This window comes from Pecten maximus, unplaced genomic scaffold, assembly GCF_902652985.1.
Source record: "Pecten maximus unplaced genomic scaffold, xPecMax1.1, whole genome shotgun sequence".
NCBI lineage: Eukaryota > Metazoa > Mollusca > Bivalvia > Pectinida > Pectinidae > Pecten > Pecten maximus.
In genome coordinates, this window is record NW_022979892.1 from 9,334 (window position 1) to 26,900 (window position 17,567).

General features: G+C 36.6%; 1 protein-coding gene across 1 annotated transcript in view; it reads left to right on the top strand.

Moving 5' to 3' along the window:
* The first annotated feature begins 1,854 nt into the window (after positions 1 to 1,854).
* LOC117319269 (uncharacterized protein C2orf16-like) overlaps positions 1,855 to 17,567 on the top strand; it is a 45,061-nt gene continuing 29,348 nt past the window's right edge. Inside the window, exons 1-2 of the mRNA XM_033874103.1 lie at positions 1,855 to 2,311; positions 5,900 to 6,474. The gene's annotated coding sequence lies outside the window, so the exon portion shown is untranslated. The remainder of the gene's footprint in view (positions 2,312 to 5,899; positions 6,475 to 17,567) is intronic.

Consider the following 17,567-nt stretch of genomic DNA (forward strand, 5'->3'; position numbering starts at 1 on the left):
ACCTGATTCTGAGTATACACGTGGTAAAACCGACCTCATACTCGTGTACATATCGATACTAACGTAATAGTTAGGAATTCATCGGTCCCGCATTTGAATTTAGACGGCATAATACAACCGTCTGCAAACACGACATTCTGATTTCAGAAAACTTATAAAGGAACAATGACGAAACCCATCTATTTAGAGATTTGAAGTTGATATCACATTATTCCTAGATCTCTGGATGTCGTTTAAGTTACTCAAAATACGTATCTATACTTTATACCTAATTAGCTACATAGATGTACATGCACAGTGTTAGTGATCTTCCTTATAAGATTAGTTCAAGTTAAGTAATTTACTTTCTACATCTATATAAAATGGTATGACGATATTGAATTAAATCCAGGCTAAATCAGAAATTTATTGTAGAATGTCTATTATACAGTTCTGTCGCCATTTAACATAACTACATTGTGCATGTATTTGGTATACATGTTCTAAATTATCACACGTTCTACCTGCGTTGGGATATACATACATGTACATAAGAAACGTACTCCTAGACACATTAGATCCTTCCGAATATCATCTGAAATGTCAATGTTCTCGTGTATAACAGACGTCTTACCGTGCAACACATTTAACATTTGTTCTTCAGGTAAATCGGACAAATGTACATGTATATAAAGTACAATAGGAAAACTGTCCCTTATAGTTTCAAAGTAGCTTTCTCTATGTTTATTACTGTAGACTCACATCACGTGACTAAATGTTTTATTTCGTCACCCTATGCTTCGTTACAGGAACCACATATCTTATCGTGTGGAATACACACCAGCATTTCTAGCACATGCATCATACACTGTATTTGATCTTTCGTTTTTCCAAGTCGAAGTAGACTGTACGGTTCGCTGTACGTATCGTGTATTTCTCGACTGATTCCATGAACGCCTACATTTTGAAACACCCTACTGACTATGTTTGTACAGTAACTATAGTCTGGTGAAGTCACTTAAGTCACCTGTATTTTACATGTGTATGTTACCAGTAGATTTCATTGTATTTCTCATCAAAATCAAAGGTCAATATTCAATGAATAAATACTGCACAAAAAGATATTTTAAAATTACCTACCGGTATATACAGTAAGATTAAGTAATAATTCATTGAAATTATTTATGATTTTGTTTAAAGTAATAATTATATCATTACCAATTTCATCAAACTAAAAAGTATATCAAATACTTTGCTTTGTGTTAAATTACAAGTTATAATCATACGGCTCTTTTTTCTCATTTAAACACCTCAAATCAATGAACGAGTTTAGTAAATTCCATATGACATAGCCGCTCATGTAAGATCCTCTATATACATAATACATGTACTTACTAGGTTATCTATTGTAATTTGGAGGCTTCTCGGGTGGGATTCCCTCACTTCAAAATGTCATGTCACTTTAATTTATAATCGGCCAATTTCTAGCTGTGACTCGGAATTGCTTAATTCTCGTGATATGTGTGCCGTGCGTGTTTGCACGATACACGCATGGATTGACACGTGTCCTAGTACAAAAACACATGTATATGTGAATACATTAGTGATAACGATTCCGATGCTTTATTTTCACAGTCTTTTATAAAAACGTGTAATTCCAATGGGGAAATTGTTTATAATCGTGTTAACGTTAATGATACAAAATATTGCATAATAAATTACAGAAATGAATTACCCAGAGCAAAAAAAACATTTATGCACGCAACACGTGTTTTTCGCATAGTAAACACGTAGTAAAACAGATCATGTGATCACATCTCATTTAGTCGATTGGCCGAACATCGCAATGCATTATGGATAATAGGCGGCCGGTGACGTAAAGCTATGTCAATGTCAGCGATCGACTCGACCTGCTGTAGTCGTGCATGCATAAACGTAAACAAGCATGGGAGTGTGCCATTGTGTTCTATATAAACAGCTTTAACGATGGCAAGAAAAGTAGAATGCTTTGGTCTCAAGAAGATAGGAAATGTCGGACGGCATACATCGACAGTAAAAATGAAGAGACGGATTTTCTCCATCATCACACAGGATTGTGTCAAGACAACATGTGTTTTCAGAGAGAGCCGTGGTAGATGTTGATCGCGTTTGAACCGATCAGCTCCCGACTGAAGCCTGGAGCAATTCCAACCAATTTTAATTATCCCCTCACTCTACCTCATCTCATCACTCTACAACTCCACTGAAAGAAAACTTCTTCAAAATTAATCTCCAAATAGATTATCCAGGTTCAGAGAGAAGGAGGAGTAGTTCAAAAGACCGGAGAGTGGAGGTAAGACCGTTTAGCTACATATAGACAGTCAAACACTGGTGTGCATTTGGAAATATAACATTAGGCCTACAAGATACAAGAATGTCCATTTTGTGTTGTATGTTTTAACAGCAAACAGCTCAGTACTTAATTAGAACCGTTTCTGTGGCGGACAAAATCATGTCAACAATGCATTAATTACACTGTAAGTTAATGTACACAGAAAAGCTATAACAGGCAATGAAGTCTTTAAAGTTTTGGACACATTTTCAATTCAATGTTAACAAATTAAACAGCCAATAGTATTGTTGGTCTTATATATAATTATATAAGAACATTCACTTATTTGGATAAAAATGTTTTAAGCTGTTGCTTAAGTCACTTGTTTTTGTGTGACTACACTATAAGAATATGCCTCCAGTGTATAGAATTTGTATATGATATTGATCTAAAATGTCCAGAGTTGAGCTACCAAGATAATACCTGGATTTAAGCACATTACATATACAGAGTGTCTGCAGAGACTTAATCTAACGGTACCAACCATAAAGCAGCGTTGCATGCGAGGAGACCTTATAAATGTATTCAATTTGTGAAAAACTTTTATGATCCGAGAGTATAGCTATAAGCATGTATCAGTGTGACATGAGTAGTAGAACAGTTCACACAAACACTTTAAAAAGCATAGTCCCCTTGATATACAGAAAAAATGTCTTCACTTTAAAATTTTGGTGTAGTTGATCTCTGAAACAGCCTTCCTCAGGATGTAATAGATTCAACAGATGTTATAAAGTTTGAAATTGCTCTAGATGGGTATCATGAACGTGATAATAGAACTTTTAAAGTTAGGTTTAACTTTTAAAGTAAAGTTTAAATGCTGTTCAATTGTCTCTAATTGGTTTGACTAGTCAGATCCTTTCAACTTGACCGCGAGTGACGCCTCTCATGCCATGTCTACTTAGCTTGAGGGAGCAGGTTTACAGGTAATAATTTGATTGGAAATAATTAAGAGGTGTTCAGCCGCAATTAAACATTCAACAATAAACTGATGATTTCTTAATATACCATACAGTACGAGTACTGATAACTAGGGGTGTCATGGTTCTGACTTTTTTCTGTTCGGTTCGGTTCTCTTTTTTTTTTTTGTCGGTTTTCGGTTATTTCGTTTCGGTTCAAGCAACCTTGTAATCTTTGTTTTTCATATCTTAAACAAGAACTTAAAAGAACATATGGGCATTAAAATAACTTTTAATATGCTAACAAAGAATAAAACAGTAAAAAAAAAAAAAAAAACTTATCTCAAGGTATTCATTATTGAATTTTAAAGAAAAAAAAGACAAAATCTCTGACTTTCTGCCAGACTGCCACTGCATCATTTGTTGACTAGATTAGAAAATATTTAAATAAATTGTTGACCAAACTGTAAAACATTAATACTGTGAGCACTGAGCAACAACATCAGCACAGGGACCACTGGTTTCGGACCGTGGCAAACCTTGACATGAGCCTGACCTCGTAGTCCTTGCGGTAGGCTCCCTGAGTTTTAACGTTATGCCGTGTTTACGGGAAAAGTGTGCCTTCATTGAAGACGTCGATCCCGTTGCATATTTGAATTGCGTTTTAAAAATATTGCTCTCAGTTAAATTGTATTATTGGCAACGCCATCCTTGTTAATAAAATTGAAATATTCCCACACAGCTGATTTAAGTTTGGCTGCCATCTGTGTCCGGTAAACAATCCTAACCAATACACTCGTGTTTTTCATTGCGAATGTGCGACAACATAGTTAATAGTCAAAGGCATGTATCGTTAAAGATATCAATCATGTAACACAAAAAACACACACCTTTGCTACAATGTGGACGATAACGACTGACTTATTCAGAACCGAACCGAAATTCACAAACAGCAAACCGAACCGAATCGTGAGCTTGTGAACCGCGGTTAACCGTCCTTCCTTTAACCGTGACACCCCTACTGATAACGCATGTTATTTATACTTTTTCGAGGCCTAAAGTTGCAATCAGGTGTCTCATACGTGGTGTATTTTCAACGTAAAAAAACTGAATCAAGCTAAAATATCATATATATATATTAATGGATTTTTTTCTGTCACACAGATGTAATGCAATGATCACACAACCAACAAATTAACATAAACGTGTCTGTTGATCAAATTTTGGTATATTTACTGGACCGATCATCATGAGCTTTCAATGGAGTTTGCCGAAGATAATCTTACTTTATTTATTTACATGGCAATGACATTGCAGCACAAAATTATCTTTTCATCCTGACTGACAGCGTGAAAATATCCACACCATGAAAATTTCAACGCACGAAAAATATCCACTTTTAAGTATTTGGAAGAGAATGTAGTATGCCTACAGATACTGTTCTTACACCTACGTATACATCAGTGGGAAAACAGCAGAGTCACATCTGGCTAAGATATTAGAAAATAATGAGACATGTCGACAATTAGCTAAGGAAAATATTTTGAAAGTGCATGCGAAATACAAACAGCAGCATGATAAGAAGGCTGAAAGGCTAGAATTCAGATTTGAGCTGAAGAACCCAACTTGTTTTTATTACGTGTTACACTGTATATGAGACCCTAAACTTAAGTTATAATTGCCATATTGATTTCAAGAATTTTAATGATATACTCCAAAACGTTAACACTGAAGTATGGAAAAACAATTGGTTGGTCCCTATATTGAGCTACCGCATATGACATTTTGTGCCATCCAGCGTCCCTGGAAACCAGATGACGGGACCCATCTGCACATTTTCGGCAGGGATTTTCATCTTGGAGGCATTGTGGCAGAATTTAGAGAGGAATTTAGATTCAGGGGGACAAACAGAGGTGGCAGTACAAACGCTACTACTGACAGCTACAATTAAGAAATGCATTATTGGCTTTCATATGAGGACAGCTTGTTGAGAGATATGATTATTGTTTGATTAACAGTGTCAAATAAAACCGGCTTTACATAGTTGTAATGTAACGCAGACATGACACGCATGGTGACGTGACTCCTCTCTCATCAAGTCCCTGGCCAGGGCAGCTAGAGTAATTATAGGCTAACAGGTGGAAGTTTTTTTTGTTTATATATAAATCAGGCCAGGGTTGTGGGAACCTTTAGTTCATATATAATCAGGTCAGGGTAAAAGTTTCTGATTTTTATGGGGATTTCATGAGGGATGACTGCAGAGAGCAGAAGATGGCTGACAGAAATCGGTCGCTGAAGAAAACAAATGAACGACCCAGTGTTCCAATATCATGGGTCGTTGGTCACATTAGACAGGTGGTAGTTATTCAGAGGGTTATATAATAAAATCTCACAGAGAATCTTGTAATCGGCCGTTATAGACAGGCAGTCGTTATATGCTGGTGATCATTATAGACAGGTGGTCGTTATAGACAGACACTCGTTATAGACAGACGGTTGTATATACAGACGGTCGTTAGCGCAGGTTTGACTGTATATGTGTAATAACTTGAGCAAGGCGACACGTCTAGTTAATAATGCTGTGCCATATATATTCACTGATCTCTTACATCTTGATTCTTTAAAATTACCATGGATCTTACTTTTGTTTCAGGCTCATTCAGTTTTAGATTATGATTTGCCCTCATCACCTCCAACGGAGACATCAACCACAACTGTCAATCAGACTATATACTCCTACATGCACCAGGAGGTCTTTGTTGACAAATACCCCAGTCACTACCTCAACAACAACCCGTGCCACCACCATGAGGACCTCTGCGACAAATACCGCAGTTACTGCCTCAACAACAACCCATGCCACCACCATAAGGACCTCGGCAACAAATGCCAGTCACTGCCTCAACAACAACCATCCCTGCCACCACCATGAGGACCTCAGCGACAAATGTCCCAGTCACTACCTCAACAACAACCATCCCTGCCACCACAAAAAAGGACTTCATCAACAAATACCCCAATCACTGCCTCAACAACAACGACGCCTGCCACCACCATATAAGGACCTCAGCGACAAATGCCACAGTCACTGCCTCAATAACAAACACCCCTGCCACCACCATGAGGACTTCAGAGACAAATGCCCCAGTTACTGCCTCAACAACAACCATCCCTGCCACCACCATGAGGACTTCAACCACACCTGCAGCTGAATGAAAGATTTTGATGGTAAGCTTCTTTCTGATACAATATTTATTTCGGGATATTGAACTTATGAAGAATTAAAATTAAAATTATCAATAAGCAAAGATGTGTCTTAATGCTAGAGACTTTGGAAGGTTGGACTATGGTATTGTAATCTCCATAATACACAATGTAGGTAAGAACATTAAACTGGTGATAGGTTTAGTTTTTAGCTCACAATGCCTTTAGTTGGTCTGAGGGGTGGGGCCAATTCAGTCAAAAATGGCATCATCTTTTAAACAAATCTTCCCTATTCCTACGTAAAAGTTATGGTGTCAGACATCAGTGTATCCCCATATAGTGATTTTAGGTTGTCAACTCTGTGGTTCAGTCTCAACTTTTATGGCTGGCCACATATCAATGAATGACAACACAGCATAAGTTTAACATTTTATTACACTCATAATGTAATAGTGTTGAGAAGGTGTAGTATGATGATGAATTATACATATTGCTAATGTAACTCAACCGTGCGTCCGACCCATATATTTTGTATAAAAAATATCCTCCCCTTCCCCTCCGTGTTTATAAATATCCACATAAATCCCCCTACTATAACATGCCTATAGTAATACCCCGGATACCCAATATGGAACCAATGATGACAACAACACACAATCTTGTTTACAGGATGTAAATATGGAAATATGTACAACATGCAAGTGTTCAAATCCCAAATCTTTTACACCTAAAACAGCAACAGTAAAGAATGAAGTGTAGTAAGGGGCGATAATGAAGTTATCGTTCCTTACGGAACATAATGTAATACAAGCTAATTCGCCTATTTTGCCGAATATAATAGCGATTTGAGGACAGAAAAATGGCACATACAATTTGGTTGATACTTTGAACGATTGTAAAACTCGGCTCGATCTAGGTCTGGATGTATCTGGTATCGCTGTGGAAAATCGTATGCATGAGATATTTTGGGTAGCTTCTGTTTAACCGGTCCTTAAAAATCAGCGCTTTAATGAAAAATGCTGAAACTCAAAACATAACAAGTATAGAGGATTCTGAAAAAAAATGGAATCTTTAGTTTTTCTATATCTTTCATAGAACGGCCATAATAGGGTTTTGAAAAAGGGTCGTATTTTATCGAGAGGTGGCGGATGTTACGTCACCAGTGACGTAACCAAGTATGTGTGGAATGTAGTGTATTGAAGGATGTAACGAAATGTACATGTGGCTAATTCAGACCACTTTGCCAGAGCTAACTGAAAAGCGACTCTATACATTTTGATAAAACTTTCCACACTTATAAAACTCGGTGTGATCTACATGTATGTGCAGGCATATCCCGTATATCTGGGAATAATCTAGTTATGGAGATATTTTGGGTACAAACACTGCAAAATCGACACTTTGACTGCTGGTTTAAGTTCATTTTTCTGTCATGTCCGTGATGCAACGGCTCTGTCCTTGGAACATACTTATTCCTTCTATATACTAGAAAATGAGATTGGGTGTAATATAAAGTTATTCGCTGATGATACTTCACTGTACATAATAATAGGTGATAACCAACATCAAGCAGCTGCTAGACTGAACGATGATTTACATAAAATATCCAAATGGGCAAATGATTGGGGTATATTTTTTAACCCGGATAAAACTGAATCCTTAATAGTATCCAAGAAAGTTAATGCAAATAACTTGCATCCAAACTTGATATTTAATAATACTCAGGTAAACAACATAACAAATAATAAACATCTTGGTGTCTTTTTAAATGAACAAGGTAACTGGACACATCATATAAACTCTATCTATGAGAAGACTTGTACAAGAGTGAATATACTTAGAATGTTAAAATATAAACTATGTAGAAAGGCACTTGAAACCCTGTATGTCACACTTATTAGACCTATACTTGAGTATGCTTGTGTTATATGGGACAACTGTACAAAACAAGAAAATGATCTCTTAGAATCAATCCAGCTTGATGTAATAAGAATAATTACTGGTCTAAGAAAAGGTACTAGTCATGACATATTATACAAAGAAATAGGGTGGGAAAGCTTACAGACTAGAAGGGACAAACATAAACACATCTTCTTCTTTAAAATAGTAAACAAAATGACCCCAAGTTACCTATATGCAATTATTCAACCTTATGTAATAAACCCAAAAGAAAATATACACAATCTTAGACACTCCAGAATTTTCAATGTGCCCCGTCCCAGAACAATGCTATATGCTAATAGTTTCTTTCCCAGTATGATGAACATATGGAATAGTCCCAATAATAGTTTTAACAATATCAATAACATAAGTAGCTTTAAAAGGGAAATTCAAAAGACAATAGTAGGAAACACAGCTCAAACAGTATGCACACCTGTATTTAAGTATTCAGAACCAAGAAAAGTTAATATAATAATGTGTCAATTAAGAAATGGAGTGAGTCAGCTAAATTATGATCTGTTTAAAGACCATTTGAAAAATACTTCAAATTGTTCCTGTGGTTACAGAATTGAAAACTTCTACCATTTCTTCTTTGAATGTCCTAGCTTTACTGATTCTAGACAAACTCTATTTCAAGATTTTACATTAATTGATAAAGACTTTACTGATACAATGTCTTTAGATATAATTCTAAATGGCAATCAAGAAATTAATCATGTACAGAACCAGGATTTGCTTGAGTGTGTGCATAGATACATTATTGCTACACAACGGTTCAAATAGCTGATATAGACAGATCATTAGAGGTATAGTTATTATAAATCGTTGATGGTGTAATAGTAATTTATGATGTTGAAATAATAGTATTAACCCGTAATGGCTGGTAAAATTATGTTATTATGATATTATTATATACAAAATAATTACCTGTGTTGATTGACTACTGGGCATCACTTGCCAGTGGACTTTATGTGGTCATAATTCATAAGGTATATATGTATACAAGTAGTATGAAATAACTAATTTAAAAGTTATGACATAATATATTTAAGTATTGTATTTATTGTGTAACACCAAACTAACATTAGTACTCTTAGTATCTGTTGATTTTGAACCACAGTGTAAGTATATGGTATATGTTAATGCCCACCAGCTCATAGTATCTTCTAAATATATAAAATTAGTTTTAATAACAATTATATAATTACATGCATGCAATGTCTGTGAATGTATAATGTGTGTTTGTGTGTATGAGAAAGTATGTGTTCTAATTGTCTAGTTTCTTTTTTTCTTTTTCATTTTTCCCCATTCATTTACAATATCTATTAATTTTCATTTATTATATACTGGAAGCTAGGGAGAGAGCTTATATAGGCTATGCCTGTTGCTTAATCCCCATTGATTCATCAATAAAATATGTTTGAAATGAAAATGCAACGGCTTCTGCTAAGGGAACACGGGTACGTACAATCGAAAGACAGTAAGCCTGACATTAACACTGCACTGGGGAACCCCCGCCTTCTGGGGAATTCCCGCCTTTTTACATCCAGAATCCCACGTCATTATATTTTCAGTATTTGTGATTTTTAGCTCACCTGCCCAAAGGGCAAGTGAGCTTATGCCGTGGTGCGGCTTCCGTCGTCCGTCCGTCCGGCCGGCGTCAACTTTTACATTCAAACGACCTCTTCCCATAACCAAGAGGCCCAGGGACTTGAAATTGGGCATGTAGCATGCTGGGGTGAAGGGCTACAAAGTTTGTTCAAATAAATGACCTTGACCTTCATTCAAGGTCACATGGGTCAAATAGGCTATAATCTTCAAACGACTTCTACTCAATAACCAAGAGGCCCAGGGACTTGATATTAGGGATGAAGCATGCTTGGGTGAAGGGCTACAAAGTTTGTTCAAATCAATGACCTTGACCTTCATTCAAGGGCACATGGGTCAAATAGGCTTTAATCTTCAAACAACTTCTTCTCAATAACCAATAGGCCCAGGGACTTGATATTAGGCCTGTAGCATGCTGGGGTGAAAGGCTACCAACTTTGTTCAAATAAATGACCTTGACCTACATTAACAAGGTCACGGGTGAAATCGGCTTAAATCTGTAAACAATAATTTTGCGATAGCCAAGAGCCTTCAAGACCTGATATTAGGTCAATAGAATGCTTGAATGAAGGACTAGAAAATGTTTAATATATATTAAACTAGCCTACAATGATATTTGAATCAAGAGGTTATCAACATATTATCTTTAGAAATGACATCAATCAACTTCAAAGTTGCTGTAGAGCCAGGTGAGCGATACAGGCCCATTGGGCCTCTTGCTTATTGCCAAGAATACTGCGAGCACATCTGTTACTAAGCTGAACTTATGTTTGTTTGCTTGTTTTATCACCACGTGTATATGGTTCAATCAGGATCATTTTGAGGCTGGGTCTCCTTATATTAGGAGGTGACTACCTCACTGAATAACACACAAGAGGCCCTGAACGTATGTTTGGATAGACGCCGATTGATGTCTCGTAATCAATTAATGTGTCATATTCCAGAAAACTGAAGAATTGTGAGAATTATTACACTGATAACCCCAAAACCTTCAATTTCTTCGCGCCAGTATTAATACAGTATCTAAATGTAGTTGGGAGTTTTAAATGATTAAGCGCAAGTGAAGATATTGATGCTAAAGGAATGGAAATAAAGGTTTTGGGATTACCAGTGTTATAAGATAACCATTACTTAACCTTAATTAAGCCACCCACTTAAAAAAACTTGACACAAGTGTTCTTCAAGGTCATGGGGTGTGCATCTGACCCTTTATTTCCCGATCGGTCAACCAAGATGACCGGCACAGACTTACTTGCCTCTGACTGGTGAAAATTTAGATGTTGTTTGATTTTGATTACAATTGGTATATGGTATATAGAGGTATTAGGGGACTGCAAATTCCATTGCATGGGTATCATTGCCGTAGAAAGACTTCTGATTGGTCGAAATTTAGATATTGGATGTGGATGAAAAGTTATAAATAGGGGAAATCGAATTCAACCACATGGGATCCATTGCCATAGCTACCACATGGAGGAATTCAATTGGTCAAATTTTATATGCAAATTCAACCTCAAGGGTTTTATTTCCATAGAACCACGCTGCTTCTTATTGGTCGAAATATTGACATTGAACGATTTTGATGTAAACCAGGACTCGTGCATGGAACCTCTGAACTCAAGACGGACATTCTTATACATGTATCATTTTCAGCATTTATTTTATCCGTCTTTCGTGCTCAACCAGAGTTATCGTCCCTCACTTCACTACATTCTTTCTGTGACACTCCTTTAGGTGTCACCCCACTAGTAAGTATTGGCACATTTAGTTATAATCAGCAACTTAATCCCAGTTTTCAATCTATTAAAAGTGGCCCTTAGGTCAAGGTGTCATTGATAGGACAGAGTAAATATTGTGTACATATTGTGTACTTGTTTTGTATTATGTATTTATACATTTTAATCATCTTCTTCAAAACTGCTGGACAATTTTGACCAAATTCTACATATCACTCGAGAGTTTCTTATTACTAACTGTTCTTCACTCCATACACAAAATTCAGGATTGGTTGTCTGTCCTTATCACAAGCTATGGTAGACAAAATGTGAGTCCAAAGATTGTCGAAGGGCAAGTGAGCTTATGCCGTGGTGTGGTGCGGCATTCGGCCGTCTGGCGTCAACTTTTTAGGTCACCTGAGACAAAGTATCAAGTAACCTATTCTAATTGCCATGTTCATGCGTCCATAAACAATTTACATTTTCCACTTCTTCTCCAGAACCCATAAACCAAATTCTATGAAGTTTGGCAGGGAGATTCTATGGCTAAAGGTCAACCAAAATTGTAAATTATATGGTCCAGGGTCCTGAGGAAATTTCAAAAATCTTCTTCTCAAGACCCTAATAATGTAGAACCATATACTCTTCATAGGTAGAAGGGTCTTATGGTGCTTTACTAAATTTATGAATTTCATGACCCTGGGGTCACAAGTTTGCCCCTGGGTAGGGAACCAATATTACTATAGTTTAAATAGGGAAATCACATTTTTGATTATGATTTGTTAGCTCACCTGGTCCGAAGGACCAAGGTGAGCTTATGCCATACCGTGGCGTCCGTCGTCCGTCCGTCCGTCTGTCGTCCGTCCGTCAACAATTGACATCTTCTTCATAACCGCTGATCAGAATTTGAACAAATTTGGTCAGAAGCATCCCTATGAGTAGGGGGACTCAAAATTGTACAAATGATGGAGCTGACCCCCTGGGGGCCTCTGGGGTGGGGCCAAAAGGGGTCAATTTGGAGGTATTGATATAAACGACTTCTTCTCTGAAACCAAGCAATGGCTATCGCTCATAATTGCCTGGTAGCATCATTATGGGGAGGGGATTCAAAATTGTACAAATGATGGGGCTGACCCCCCACGGGCCTGAGGGGTGGGGCCAAATGTGGTCAATCGGGCTATATTCATATAATTGACTTCTTCTCTGGAACCAAGCAATTGATATCTCATATTTTACTGGTAGCATCACCTTGGAGTAAGAATTTGAAATTCTACAAATAACGGGGCCGACCCCCCTGGGGGCTGAGGGGCGGGGCCAAAAGGGGTCAGTTTTGCAAAATTGAAATAAATGACTTCTGCTCTGAAACTAAGCAATGGATTTCGCTCATATCTCCCAGGTAGCATCCCTATGGGATGGGGATTCAAAATTGTACAAATGGTGGGGCTGACCCCCCTAGGGGCCTGAGGGGTGGGGCAAAAATTGGTCAATTTGTTTAAACAACTTCTTCTCTGAAACTGAGCAATGGAGATTACTCACATTTGTATGGTAGCATGGTTATATGGTGGGGATTCAAAATTGTAAAAATGTTGGGGTTGACCCAGGCCACCAGGGGGCTGAGGGGTGGGGTCAAAAGGGGTCAATTTGGCTAAATTGATTTAAACAACTTATTCTCTGAAACTAAGCAATGGTTTGACTGGTAGCATCCTATTGGGGTAGGGATTCAAAATTGCATAAAGGAACGAGCTGACCCCCAAGGGGGCAGAGGTCAGGGTCAAAAGGGGTCAATTGGTGTAAACAAGTTCTTCTCTGAAACTAAGCAATGGATATCACTCACATTTGTGTGGTACATGTAGCATCCCTCTGAGGTCGCGGATTAATGCACTTTTTGGAATTTTCAGTATTAAGATAAAACCAATGTACATGTACCCATATAAAATGATATATATTGACATACCAATACCAGCGACAAATATACTTCAGCATCATTCTTGTTTCATATCTCATGAAACCAAGTGAGCGATACAGGCCCTCTGGGCCTCTTGTTTTATTTCTTTTGGAATTCATTCTTATTTGGTTAACATTATCAGTATTGGATGACAGCTTAATGGTATGCACATGTTAGCCCTGACTGACCCCTAGGGGCTGATGGGCAGGGCCATAAACGGTCAGTTAAATTAACTAAAATATATTTCATATCTCAGGTGACTGTTAGCCCATGGGCCTCATGTTTCTTTTTAACAACTTTTCTCAATATGCCCAAGATGCCCAGGAACTTGATATTGGGCCTGTAGCATGCTGGGGTGAGGGGCTACCGATTTTGTTCAAAGGAATGACCTAGACCATCATTCAAGGTCACAGGTCAAATAAGCTAAAATCTTCAAGCGACTTCTTCTCAATAACCAAGAGGTTCAGGGACTTAATATTTGGTTGGTAAAATGCTTGGATAAAGGGCTAGCAAGTTTGTTCAAATAAATGACCTTGACCTACATTCAAAGTCACATGAGTCAAACAGGTGTAAATCTTGAAACAATGATTGGGATGGTAAACATCAATTTTGAAAAATCAGGTCAATGTGTCTCAAAAAACTGTCTAGAAAGAATGGCATCCCTTTGTATGAAAGTGTATTGGAGCTAAGGCTGCATTATGTTGGTGTAAATTTTACAATGACCATAGTAATTTTGTAATTTCAGTGATCTTTTACTCAAATCTCTCAACAATTAAAACAAATGTTTTTGTTGACAAATTGGTCAATTAAGAAACCAGTTTATACCATTCAATGAACATAGATTAACTGGATCATATTGTTGCAAGGCATTTGGCCTCTTGTTTTGAATGTTTAAATTTTCAAAATTTGGTGAAACAAAAAGAGCCATGAAAGATAAGATTCTTTTTGCAGATCATTTTCCTCAATTAAATGAGGTTTTTCCATGAAACCACTAAACATTTATCAAGACTTATAGCATTTTTTCACCCTTATTTTAAAATAATCATTTTTTTTTTTTAAATTACATGAATTCTCCAAAAAGTCAAAATATCATGAAAAATAAGCATGAAAAGGCAAAGTGATTTTTTACAACAAAACAAATGCTAGGTGGTACCAAGATTACTCATATCAATTCATGTAACAATATTAACATGGCTCCATATGTAACAAGATTAATTAACATAGCTCCACATATAACAAGATCAACATATTCCCACATGTAACAAGATCAACATACCCGGGTAAGTGATATGTGCTTGAAGTGAAAATGCTAAAGTAAAAAGCAAACTTAGAATATTTAGCTCTAGATATATATTGGCTGATTAAAAATTGAATTCAGGGCTCGAACTTAAAGGTAGCCCGATAGTCTGAGACTAGTAGATTTTATACCCGGGCTAGTGGTTTGAAATTCTGGTAGCCCGACTGACTAGTGGAAATCTTGTATAACTTTATTTGATCAAAATGTCGGGCTAGTAAAAATCACAGTGTCACATGCCCGACAATATTTCAATAAACAACTCACATACCTTTGTGTAATATTTATTTGTATGTTCGCTGAAAAAAACGATCCTCCACTTTCCGTTTTCACTCGACATGTTGCCGTGTGTATACATTAGTAAGCGCCCGAGAGTTCCGAAAGCATTACGACCATAATGAAGTCCGAGGATTCCGATGTTGAGCACATGGTAAGTCTTGGTCATGTTCGCGTTTGTATCGAACGAATTATAAATGGAACATTCAGGTTCGTTTTTGACAGCTCGTTTTTGACACATGGTAAACGCGTTCGTAGTAACTGATTATGGACTGCTACATTCAACGTCTTAGGAAACGGAAAGTGGGTGATCGTTATTCTGATGATAATGAGGATGAAAGCAATAAAAAAGAGAAAAAGATCACAAACGCGAACGGAAGTTCAAAGAACAGCGGCAACAAGAAATTCCGTGGGTCGAAATAGACACCACAGGACAGTCCATGACATGCAAGGTATGCATGGCCTATCCAGGGATGAGTGATCGTAAGGATGCCTTTATTAAGGGTTGTTTTAATATGAGAAAAAACACACTAACTGCTCATGCATTGACAGATCAATGTCTGACAAACGTGGTCAAAAGTTAAATCCTACTGTACAAAAGAGAGTAAATGCATTATTTAACAGTAAGTTCTATGTTGCAAAGCATGGTCGACCATATTCTGCCGTTTCTCCAAATTCCAATACTCATTTATTTATCTTATTAATTTAAGTTATGATGTTATTAATATTACTGTTTATATTCTGATTATTATCACAACAAATAAGTTAAGTATTTACTGCTGATCTGTTCCATATGAGGACACATACATGTATAATATCATGAAAAACAAAATAATGAATATGTCACAATTTCACATAGATATTCATTGTTATATTTCCAATATTTTCGGGCTAGTAATTTTCAATTTTACTAGCCCGACTGGGCTAGTGAAATTTACATTTGGACTAGTAAAATTTTGAATGGCTAGCCCGACTGACTAGTGGTTTTGAAAATAAAGTTCTAGCCCTGGAATTAAACACACAATTATCTAATAGTAATTAGCAATTAATAGTAATTTTAATATGCATACACAACTGGTATACTTGGCACTTGGCGATGGATAATTAATTAATAAAAAAAAAAAAAAAAATGCTTACACACTAACAAAATAGTAGTTACTGTAGTTATTTTGTCCTGGGGTCCTGTATGTATCTATTGTAGGCGATGTTCTTGTACCGAAGAAATTCCATCCGAATCTAGTGATAAACAGAGCCATCCTTATGCATGTATACTTACAAATCAGACAGCTTAAACACTGATCTCAATAGTTTAATCCAACAATAATATTCATCAAGTGTAATGACAAAGTATGATATTAATGAAAACCTAGATATTCTTTTATGGGGTGATCAATCTATATATATTGTATATTATTAGACAACAGGCAGTTGCCTGTATAAATCGTCTAAATAGGTACAACATATATGTACATTTACATAGTAAAATATTTCCTGCAGGTTAGTGCTTAAGAATTCTACCTGCTGCTCCAATTGCATATGATCGTAAGAGGCAACTAAATTTGGGATCTTATCTTTTCTCTTCTTTCTTAACAACTTTCTTCCTTCTAATGTCTCCCTGGACAATGCCTCAATTTTGGCCTTCAGTTGAGCATTTGTCCCTGTGAGGAAGAAGGCTTTGGGTTCTGTCCACTAGAAAAGACATACCAGAGTCTTTAAAAATGGTAGTTGCTACTCCTGCTTAATCATTAATGCTATACTGTAAATCTTCCATCTATGACATTTGCCTATACTGTATATTACCGATCTCAGAATCCTGTCTATACTCTACATCTCTGATCTAAGAACCTAGCATATACTATCTCCTATCTAAGAACTTTGGTGAAAATGTATTTTTGTGATACTGTATATCTCCCATCTAAGAACCTGAGGCCGGTTGTTCGAACGTTCATTAAATTAAACCACCATTAAAGTATCATAATGCTTTAATGATTCATTAAATATCTAATGATAGTTTAATGAATGGATCATTCAAATAGTGTTGTTGGAAAGGTCATTTAAGGGATCATTAATAAATTAAGGTTTAATGAAGACTTAATGCAGACCAACAATTAAACCATCATTAACTGGGATTCCGTCTTCCCATAATGCAACCACCGTAAACATCATGGAGACAAGTAAACATCCACGATGACAAAGTTGACAAGAGAAAAAAAGAATACAGACATCTTGCGGCCATGTTCCTGAATTTTCTTGTAAATCAATGATAATATGTTCGTGTAATGTTTTGATTACAACAATAACGCAAAAGGTTATAACATTTATATTAACTACTCTTGTT